Here is a 12,058-nt window from a genome sequence, read left to right as displayed (position 1 = left end):
AACATTACGAGCATTCTGAAATTATTTCCATGTCCCTGCTGATACTGAAATGTAGAATTATTACGGACACAGGAATATCGAAAGTCCCAGCATCATCCCATACAAATCTCCGCTCTTACTCCTATACAAGTTTCAGAGAACCTTTGAATACCACATAAATACATCTCAGGCCAAAACTGATATGACACCTGACCCCACAATTTGATCGTTGATAGTGGACTCCCTTCACTTGGCGCGAAGCCATAAGACACATTCTGATAATCCACAATACTAACCTTTATCGCTCGTACGATACCATCATAAGACACCCCAAGCCATTTATTTGGCGCATGTCATCCTCATGACAGTTAAACTCGCTTCCTCCAGTGTCTTGGCTTGATAATATGTACCCTTCGCTAAATAGAAATCCCATACAAACCACATTTTCTTTTATACCACCAACTATCTTTGGATCTACATCCACCTCATGACCATGCCACGATTGTGATGATTAGGAAACTAATTAAGCCTTCTTAAGATCATACTTATCAACCAGATGTCAGAACCTGTTGCACCCCATGTACACAACTGAATGATCTTGCAATACTTCCGTATTATCGATATGGATGACACGCGGTAACAATGGTTGAGCAATCCTGGCTCCCTTATAACCCCTCTGTAGTATCACGAACCGTTGGTGCATAGTTGATACCAAGTGCACAATTTCATACACTAGTGGATGCAAAAGAACATATGATATATGCTTCTAGCTGAATAAATGCCGCACGATAAGGAATGAAAGAAGTGGAAAATTTCCTACTAGCTCTGTAGCCTCTCGAAGATAAGTACAGACGTCTCCGTACTGATCCACAAGACTCTACTAAACTCGTTCGTGACTCGTAGAACCTATGAACCTAGAGCTCTGATACCAACTTGTCACGGCCCAAAATCCCACCATAAGTGTCATGATGGACTTAGTCTCTAAGACTAGGTAAGCCGATTATAATAACAATTCAAGCCAATTTTTTTAATAATCGAAACCAACAGTGGAAATAAAGATACAACCTCCCAAGACTGGTAGTACTGAGTCACGAACTGTAACCGAATACATGAAATGATCTGAAGGAAATTAAATATACAATAGTGCTCGAATAATAATTGATAGTACGATAAAAGGGAAAGACTCCAAGGGATTGTGATGACTTAATAGCTCTACCTTGAATCCTTGCAATCACACTCTAACTCTGTCTGTGTCCTATATCTCCAATACTTGTCTCTATACATAAAAAAATGTACAAAAAAGTACTATGAGTACACCACAGGGGTACCCAGTAGTCACGACCCTAAACTCGGATCCGGTCGTGATGGCGCTTCTCCTTAAGACAAGGCCAATCAATTAAACCCAATTCACTTTTTAAATAGTTAAACAACAAAAAACAGTCTAAAACATGATTTAGCAATACTAAGTAGCAGATAATATCAATAGAGTGCGGAAGTACAACCCAACACAGGCCTAACCAGGGTGTCACAAGTCACGAGCATCTAACAACACTGAATACTCAAATGTAACTACAGAGTTTAACATTGACTAAGGACATAAGGAAAAGAGATAGGGAGGATCTCCGAGCTGCGAACCCCAACAACTACCTAAAGACTACTCGAGATCCACCTGAAGCTGGAATGAATCAGCACTCGTGAGCAGGACCAGCTACGCCTGAGTCTGCACACAGGGTGTAGGGAGTAAAGTGAGTACTCCAACTCAGTGAGTAACAAATGTAAATAATGAATGAAAGTAAGAAAACATGTAAGGCACAAGGCATTCTATAATGAAACAGTAAAATCATTTAAAAGCAATACACCAGTGGAAGTTAAGTAAAATCCTTTTTCAACAAGAAAACAGGTAATTGACGAGTAGTTAAGGTAAAGTAAACAAATAGAGGTTCGCCCCTCAGGCACAATATCACCAAATCCGCCTCTCGGGCAACATCTCAGAACAGTTCTAGCCCCTCGGGCTCAATCTCACATCACAATGGGTACCTGCACTCACTGTGGGTGTGCAGACTCCTGAGGGGCACCTTACGGCCGAACAATATCAAGCCACCTCATGGCATCATCACTAGGCCCTCGGCCTCATATCAAACAAGCCACCTCGTGGCGTACATATCTCAGGACCTCGGCCTCATATCATACAAGCCACCTCATGGCATACATATCTCAAGCCCTCGGCCTCATAATCAGTGTCAAATGTTTCCTTACAACATAGGCCCTCGGCCTTACTCAGTCAAAAATCCTCACAAGCCACTCGGGCAACAGTAAAACATGATTCTCAGCCCAAAAATGTCATTCAAAAGATCATGTAAGTGTTAAAACAGAGTAAACATGGCTGAGTACAAAAATAATGAAATATAACATGACTGAGTTCAAGTATAAAGTCAAAACAGTGGGGAAAATACCAGTAAAAATCCCTGAAGGGTTCAAATAGTTGGAACAAGGCCCAAATATGGTATTCAACCCAAATCATGATGATAACAAATAGATTACAGTCAAATACGCGGTAAAATAGTCATTCGGGACAGACCAAGTCATAATCCCCAATAGTGCACGACCCCACGCTCGTCATTAAGCATGTGCCTCACCTAAATAAAGCATTACGATGTGCAATTTGAGGTTTCAAACACTCAGAACATCATTTACAATCATTACTCACCTCTAACCGGCTAAATCTCTAGCTTGCGATACCTTTGTCCCTCGTATCGGCCTCCACGCGCATCGAATCTATCCAAAATCATAACGAGGACGTCAAAATATGCTAAGGGAACGAAGCCCAAGTGAAAATAATCAATAAATGGCACAAATCCCGAAATTACGAAAACCCGACCCTTGGGCCCACGTCTCGAAATTTAGAAATTTTTACACCAATAGATTTGTCACGGCCCTGTTCGCCCTCCGTGAACCATCATGACGACACCTAGTCTCTACGACTACGTAAGCCTAAATTGCGGAAGAAAAACCAAAATTTTGTGGAAGTAAACAATTTAAAACAGAAATAAAATAGCAACAATGTTTAAATGTATCGCTCGGCTTACACCATATTTAACTCTCAATACCAAACATAAATTCAAGACCCTGAAACCAATGAATCACAATCTAAGATCAATACTACATAGCTCTAACTCCGGAATGTCTAACAAGAACATGAAGGTACAAAATGGCTAAATACTAAAAGCATAAATAGAAAGGAACTTCTCGGTCTGCGGACGTGGCAGATGTACCTCGAAGTCTCTAGAGCGGTCCCCTCCCTCGAGGATAGTAGACCTGATCAGCGGTACCTGGATCTGTACATGAAAAACATGCGTAGAAGAGGCATGAGTACACCACAGCGGTACTTAGTAAATGCCAAGCCTAACCTCGGTTGGGTAGTAATGAGGAAGGTCAGAGCCCTACTGAGGTTAAATAAAATATAAAGATCAACAATATAGAATAGAACAATATAAATAAGTATAGTAGTAAAATAACACAAGATGAAAAGAACAACAACAACTATACAGAACAAGGTAAACGTGGAAAGGAAATATAGCTCAGCACCAATAGTATCAATCGGGGATCTCCTAGGATACTGTCCTGCAGTCCCATATTTACATATCCAATGAATCTCCCGGGATATCATCCCATAGTCCATCATATACATATGTCCAAAGGATCTCCCGAGATATCGTCCTGTAGTCCAACTCATAGTGCGCGGGGATTTACCAAAATCTCGTTCCGTAGTCCCAAATGTAAATACCCAGTACTGGGGGAATCTACCGGGTGCATTCCCGTAGTTCCATATAACTGTGCAGGAGGATCTACCGGGAATTTAACCCGTAGTCCCAAAGTAAATGTGCATGGGGATCTACCGGGATATAACCCGTAGTCCCAAAGTAAATATACAAGGGGGAGCTATCAGAATCCCACATTCGTAGTCCCAAAATAAATACACAGCAGCAGCAGGAAGGTATACAGAAATGGAAAAATTTCACATTAAGGCAATAAGTGATTCTAGCCTAGCATGCTGCACAGAATGCAATTTAGGTAGGTTGAATCAATTAAAGCAATTAAGTCACTTAGATATGCTTTCCTAAGCTAACAATAGGCTTGATAGTGCAAGAAATAGAAACAGGAAAAGAAACATACTAGTAATTACTTAAGAAAACCGGATTTCCAACAATTAGCACAAGTGCACACTCGTCACCTCATGTACAAGGCATTTTAATTACCAAATATACCAATCCTAAGGGGAAGGTCCTCAACACAAGGTTAGACAAGCTACTTACTTCGAACCGGCTCAAAAATAAACCCGACACCACATCTTTGCCATGAGTACTCGACGTGAAATGACCCAAATCTATTCAATTCAATTGCATAATGTAAATAACACTTCAAGTAACTGATTCTACAATTAAATTCTAAGCTAATATGCAAAATTATGTAAAATGACCAAAATGCCCCTCGGGCCCACGTCTCAGAATCGGGTGAAATTTATATTTTCAGACACCTCGTACTCTCACGGGTCTATACATAACATGAACACTGAAATCGGAGTCCAAATGACCCCTCAAATCCTCAATTAAAGGCCTCTTAAACTCAAGCCCTAATTACCCATTTTCCCCAAATTTCTCACCACTAATTAGGTCTTTAATCGCATAGAAACGAGTTATGAAGTCAAGGATGTTACCTCCAAGTGATTCCCCTTTGTTTTCCTCAAAAATCTCTCTTAAAAGCTTCAAACCCGGATGAAAATGGTGAAAGGATCCCTCAAATTCGCGAAGGTAACTATTTATATGTTCTGCCCAGTGATTTTCGCATCTGCGGTCATGGGATTGCATCAGCGGTCCAGCTTCTGCGGAAACAAGTGTCGCATCTGCGACTTTTACTTAAGGACCCAGCTTCCGTATCTGCTGAACTCTAACCGTAGGAGCGGTTCCGCTTCTGCGAACAATTCACCGCATCTTCGGTTCTTGAGGAGATTCCCAATTTCGCTTCTGCGGTCCTCTTCGCTGCTTCTGCGGCCCCGCATATGTGGTCCCCAAACCGCAGATGCGAAAATACCAGAAGAACAGCTGCTGCAGCAACTTCAACTCTAAAACTTCCTCCGTTAACCATCCGAATTCATCCCGAGGCCCCCAGGACCTCAACCAAAGGCATCAACATATCCTAAAACCTTATTCAAACTTGTACAAATCTTCAAAACACTTCAAATCACATCAAAACAACCAAAACACATCGGATTCAAGCCTAAGTTTCTAAAATCTTCCGAATTCCGCTTTCGATAAAAAACCCAACCAAAACATGTCCGAATGACTTGAAATTTTGCACACACATCCCAAATGACACAATAGAACTACTGCAACTCTCGAAATTCCATTCCGACCCTCGGATCAAAATCTCGATATCGAAGGAAACTTCAAAAATTCAACCTCCGACGTTTCATGCCTAAATTAGCTATGGAAAAACACAATCCAAACAGGCTCCTAACCCCAAAATCACCCAACGGAGCTAACGGAACCATCAGATTTTCATTCCGAGGCCGTCTTCACACTGTTCTGACTACGGTCAGCTTTCTAACACTTAAGCTCTCATTAAGGGACTAAGTGTCCCAAAACTCCCCGAGACTCAAAATTGAACATCCTGGCAAATCACATTAGCAGAAATAAACTTGGAAAAAGCAGTTAATAGGGGATCAGGACGTTAATTCTTAAGACGACCGGCCGAGTCGTCACATCCTCCTACACTTAAACATTCATTCATCCTCGAGCGAGCATAGAGACATACCTGAAGTAGTGAAAAGATGAGGGTAATGGTTGTGCATATCCTGCTCGATCTCCCAAGTCGCCTCCTCGACTGGCTGACCCCTCCATTAGACCTTCACTGATGCAATGTTCTTTGACCTCAACTTTCTAACCTGCCTGTCCAATATTGCCACTGGCTCCTCAATATAATATAGATCCTTGTCCAACTGGACTGAACTAAAATCCAACACTTACGACGGATTGTCGTGATACCTCCGGAGCATCGAAACATGAAATACCAGATGAACTCCTGCCAAGCTGGGAGGTTAGGCAAGCTCATAAGCATCCTCTCCAACACACCTCAATATCTCTAAAGGGCTAATAAACCTCGGACTCAACTTCCCTTTCTTCCCGAATCACATAATGCCCTTCATAGGCGAAACCTAAAGCAGAACCCGCTTTCCAACCATATAGGAAATATTGAAAACCTTCCGGTCCATGTAACTCTTCTGTATGGACTGGGCTGTGCAGAGTCTATCCTGAATCACCTTAACCTTCTCCAAAGCATCCTGAACCAGGTCTGTGCCCAACAATTTTGCCTCACCCGGCTCAAACCAACCCACCGAAGATCTGCACTGCCTACCATATAAAGTCTTATACGGTGCCATCTGAATGCTGGACTGATAGCTGTTATTGTAAGCAAACTCTGACAATGGCAAAAACTAATCCCAAGACCCTTCAAACTCAATCACACACGCACAGAGCATATCCTCAAGAATCTGAATAGTGCACTCGGACTGTCCATCCGTCTAAGGGTGAAATGTTGTACTCAACTCTACCCGAGTACCTAACTCATGCTGAATGACTCTCCAGAACCGTGATGTGAACTGGGTACCTCTATCTGAAATGATGGAAACTGGAATACCATGCAGGAGAATAATATCCCGGATATAGATCTCCGCCAGCCGCTCCGAGGAATAAGTAGTACACAGGAATAAAGTGAGCGGACTTGGTCAGCCGATCCACAAACACCCAAATAGCATCAAACTTCCTTGACGTCTGCGGGAGCCCAACTACAAAGTCCATGGTGATCCGCTCCCGCTTCCACTCCGGAATCTCTATCTACTGAAGCAGCCCACCTGGCCTCTGGCACTCATACTTCACCTGCTGACAGTTGAGACACCGAGCTACGAATCCAACTATATCTTTCTTCATCCGCCTCCACCAATAGTGCTGTCTCAAATCCTGATACATCTTCGCGGCACCCGGATGAATGGAATACTGCGAGCTATGGGCCTCCTCTAGAATCAACTCTCGAAGCCCATCGACATTGGGTACACAAATCTGACCCTACATCCTCAATACCCCATCATCACCTCACATCCCTAGCATTACCGTGCTGAACCTTGTCCTTGAGGACAAGCAAATGAGGGTCATCATACTGCCGCTCCCTGATACGATAAAATAAGGAAGACCAAGAAACCACGCAAGCTAGAACCCGACTGGGCTCCGAAAGATCCAATCTCACAAATTGGTTGGCTAAGGCCTGAATATCCATCGCCATAGGCCTCTCTGATGTTGGTAAATAAGCCAAACTCCCCAAACTCTCTGCCCGATGACTCAAAGCATTGACCACCATATTGGCCTTGCCCGGGTGATACAAAATAGTGATATCATAGTCCTTTAGCAACTCCAACCACCTCCTCTGGCACAAATTTAGATCCTTTTGCTTGAACAAGTGCTGCAAGCTCCGATGGTCAGTATAAATCTCACATGGAACCCCGTATAAATAATGGCGCCAAATCTTCAGGGCGTGAACAATGCTAGCTAACTCAAGGTTGTGAACATGGTAGTTCTTCTCATGTATCTTCAACAGTCTGGACGCGTAGGCAATCACCTTACCGTCCTACATCAACACCACTCCGAGGCAGTCCCTCGAGGCATCACAATAGACTATATAAGACCTCGAACTTGTAGGTAGTAGCAAAATTGGGGCTATGGTCAAAGCTGTCTTGAGCTTTTGAAAGCTTGCCTTACACTCCTCCGTCAACTGAAACAGACCACTCTTCTGGGTCAACATGGTCATAGGGGCTGCAATCGATGAAAACCCCTCCACAAAACGACGGTAGTAACCCCAAACCAAGGAAACTGTGGATCTCTGTAGCTGAGGATGGTCTGGGCCAACTCTGCATCACCTCTATATTCTTCAGATCCACATGAATACCCTCACTCGATACCACATGGCCTAGGAATTCCACTGAATCCAGCAAAAACTCACATTTCGAGAATTTAGCATAGAACTTCTTCTCTCTCAAAGTCTTAAGCACAGTCCTCAGGTGCTGCTCATGATCTTCCTGACTCCAGGAATACACCAGAATATCATCAATAAAGACAATGAAGAATGAGTCAAGATACGGCCGGAACACACTGTGCATCAAATGCATAAATGCTGTTGGGGCATTGGTCAGCCCAAATGATATAACAAGGAACTCGTAATGACCATACCGAGACCCGAAAGCAGTCTTCGAGATATCTGACTCCCGGATTTTCAATTAATGGTAACATGAGTGCAAGTCAATCTTAGAAAGTACATGTGCGCCCTGAAGCTGGTCAAACAAATCATCAATACGAGGCAAAAGATAACAGTTCTTCACTGTAACCTTGTTCAACTAGCAATAATCAATACATATAAGCATAGAACCATCCTTTTTCTTCACAAATAAGACAGGAGCACCCCAAGGTGATACACTGGGCCAAATAAAACCCTTATCAAGAAATTCCTGTAATTGATCCTTCAACTCCTTCAACTCAGGAGGAGCCATATGATACGGAGGAATAGAAATGGACTGATTGCCCGGCAATAGATCAATGCCAAAATCAATATCTCTATCAGACGGCATGCCTGGAAGATCAATTGGAAACACATCGGGAAAATCCCGTACTACTGGAACTGAATCAACTAAAGGGGTATCAATACTGACATCTCTCACATAAGCTAAATATGCGTCACACCCCTTATTAACCATACACTGAGCTTTAAGAAAAGAAATAACTCTACTGGGGGCGTAATCTAAAGTACCTCTCCACTCAACACATGGTACACCTGGCATAGCCAACATCACAATTTTGGCGTGACAATCAAGAATAGCATAATGGGGCAACAACCAAGATAATATCGAAGTCAAACATACTGAGTAATAATAAATTGGCTCTAGTCTCAAAACCACTAAGAGCAACCAAACACGACTGATAAACAGGGTCCACAATGAGAGAATCTCCCACGGGAGTAGAAATATAAACAGGGGAACTCAAAGAATCTCGAGATACACCCAAATGTGGAGCAAAATAAGAAGAGACATAAGAATAAGTAGAGTCTGGATCGAATAGAACCGATGCATCTTTGTGGCAAACCAGTATAATACCTGTGATGACAGAATCAGAGGTAACAACCTCGGTACGGGCAGGAAAGGCATAGTATCTGACCTGGCCTCCCCCTCTAGGGAGACCTCTACCTCCCTGACCTCTACCTCTAGCTGGTTAAGCAAGTGGGGTAGCAACTGGAGCTGTAACCATAGCCTGAGAACTCTGCAGGGCACGATGTGGCTAAGAAGTCTATGGAGGTGCACCCCTCCCAAGTCCGAGGCAATCCCTCACCATATGATGTGTGTCACCACACTCAAAACAAGCTCTGGGAGGACGTGGTGGCTGTGACTGGCTCGGTCCAGGTCTGCTGGACTGACCTCTGAAAACACCCCGCGCCGAAGTCGTGCTAGAAACCGGAGGTGCATAATATGGCTCTTGAGGCCTAGGAGGAGCTGGAATACCACTGACTGCTGGAAGAGCCGAATGAACAGGGTAACTTATATAACCCCTGTTATAATGACCTGCAGCTGGGGTACGAGCACCAGAATAATGGCTCGACTCTCGAGACCTCTTAGCCTCACTTTACTCTTTCTCCCTAGCATGCATACCCTTAATCTTCTTAGCAATGCTCACCACCTGCTGGTAAGAAATATCCATCTCCAACTCATGATCCATGCTAGATATGATGTTGGGAATAAAACCCTCAATAAACCAGCGAATCCTCTCACGGATATTAGAAACCAACACTGGTGCATGTCTAGCCAAGCTGGTGTAATGGACAACATACTCTAAAACAGTCATAACACCCTGGCGCAAATGCTCAAACTCTACACGCCATGCATCCGTGAGGCTCTGGTGATCATACTCCCTTAGGAACAGATCTGAAAACTGAGCCCAAGTCAGTGAAGTAGCCTCATCTGAATTGTCTAGATCATAGGTGCGCCACCACTCATAGGCTGCTCCTTGAAGATGGAAGGTAGTGAAAGAAACCCCGCTCGATCCTGAAATACCCATGGTACGGAGAATACGGTAACACTCATCAAGAGCTCTAATACCAACTTGTCACGATCCCAATTCGCCCTCCGTGAACCATCGTGACGGCACCTAGACTCTACGACTGGGTAAGCCTAAATTGCAGAAGAAAAACCATAATTTTGCGGAAGTAAACAATTTAAAATAGAAATAAAATAGCAACAATGTTTAAATGTGCCGTTCGGATTAAACCATGTTTAACTCTCAATACCAAACATAAATCCAAGACCTGGAAACCCATGAATCACAAGCTAAGATCAATACTACATAGCTCTAACTCTGGAATGTCTGATAAGAACAGGAAGGTACACAAGGGCTAAATACTAAAAGCAAGAATAGAAAGGGACTTCTCGATCTGCGGACGCGGTAGATGTACCTCGAAGTCTCCAGAGCGGTCACCTCCCTCAAGGATAATAGATCTGATTAGCAGTACCTAGATCTGTACAGGAAAATCATGCGCAAAAGAGGCGTGAATACACCACAACGGTACTCAGTAAGTGCCAAGCCTAACCTCGGTTGGGTAGTGACGAGGAAGGTCAGGGCTCTACTGAGGTTAAATAAAATATAAAGATGGTAGGATAAGATAAACAGTGCAATTGAGAACCGCAGTAAAATAACACAGGATGAACAGAACAACAACAACTATACAGAACAAGGTAAATGTGGAAAGGAAATACAACTCAACACCAATAGTAACAATCGGGGATCTCCCAGGATACCTTCCTGTAGTCCCATATTTACATATCCAGTGAATCTCTTGGGATATCGTCCTGTAGTCCATCATTATATATATATGTCCAAAGGATCTCCCAGGATCCCATCCCGTAGTCCAACTCATAGTGTGTGGGGATCTACCTAAATCCCGTTCCATAGTCCCAAATGTAAATACCCAGTACTGGGGGAATCTACCGAGTGCATTCCCGTAGTTCCATATAACTGTGCAGGGGGATCTACCGGGAATCTAACCCATAGTCCCAAAGTAAATGTGCAAGGGGATCTACCGGGAATCTAACCCGTAGTCCCAAAGTAAACAGACAAGGGGGAGCTATCGGAATCCCACATCCGTAGTCCCAAAATAAATACACAGCAGCAACAAGAAGGTATATAGAAATGGCAAAATTTCACATTAAGACAATAAGTGATTCTAACCTAGCATGCTGTATAGAATTCAAGTAAGGTAGGTTGAATCAATTAATGCAATTAAGTCACTTAGACATGCTTTCCTAAGCTAACAACAGGCTTAATAGTGCAAGAAATAGAAACAGGAAAAGAAACATACTAGTAATTACTTAAGAAACCCGGATTTCCAACAATTAGCACAAGTACGCACTCGTCACCTCACGTACAAGGTATTTCAATTACCAAATATACCAATCCTAAGGGGAATCTCCCCCACACAAGGTTAGACAAGCCACTTACTTCGAACCGACTCAAAAATAAACCCAACACCACATCTTAGCCATGAGTACTCGACTCCAAATGGCCCAAATCTATTCAATTCAATTGCATAATGTAAATAACACTTCAAGTAATTGATTCTACAATTAAATTCTAAGCTAATACGTGAAATTATGTAAAATAACCAAAACTCCCCTCGGGCCCACATCTCGAAATCGGGTGAAATTTATATTTTCAGACACCTCGTACTCTCACGGGTCTATACATAACATGAACACTGAAATCGGAGTCCAAATGACCCCTCAAATCCTCAATTAAAGGCCTCTTAAACTCAAGCCCTAATTATCCATTTTCCCCAAATTTCTCACCACTATTTAGGTCTTTAATCACATAAAAATAAGTTATGAAGTCAAGGATGCTACCTCCAAGTGATTCCCCTTTGTTTTCCTCAAAAATATCTCTTAAAAGCTTCAAACCCGGATGAAAATGGTGAAAGGATCCCTGAAAATTCGCGAAGG

Source organism: Nicotiana tabacum, chromosome 20, assembly GCF_000715075.1.
Source record: "Nicotiana tabacum cultivar K326 chromosome 20, ASM71507v2, whole genome shotgun sequence".
NCBI classification, from domain to species: domain Eukaryota; kingdom Viridiplantae; phylum Streptophyta; class Magnoliopsida; order Solanales; family Solanaceae; genus Nicotiana; species Nicotiana tabacum.
The sequence above is the reverse complement of the archived record's forward strand: the minus strand, read 5'-3'. Positions refer to the sequence as shown.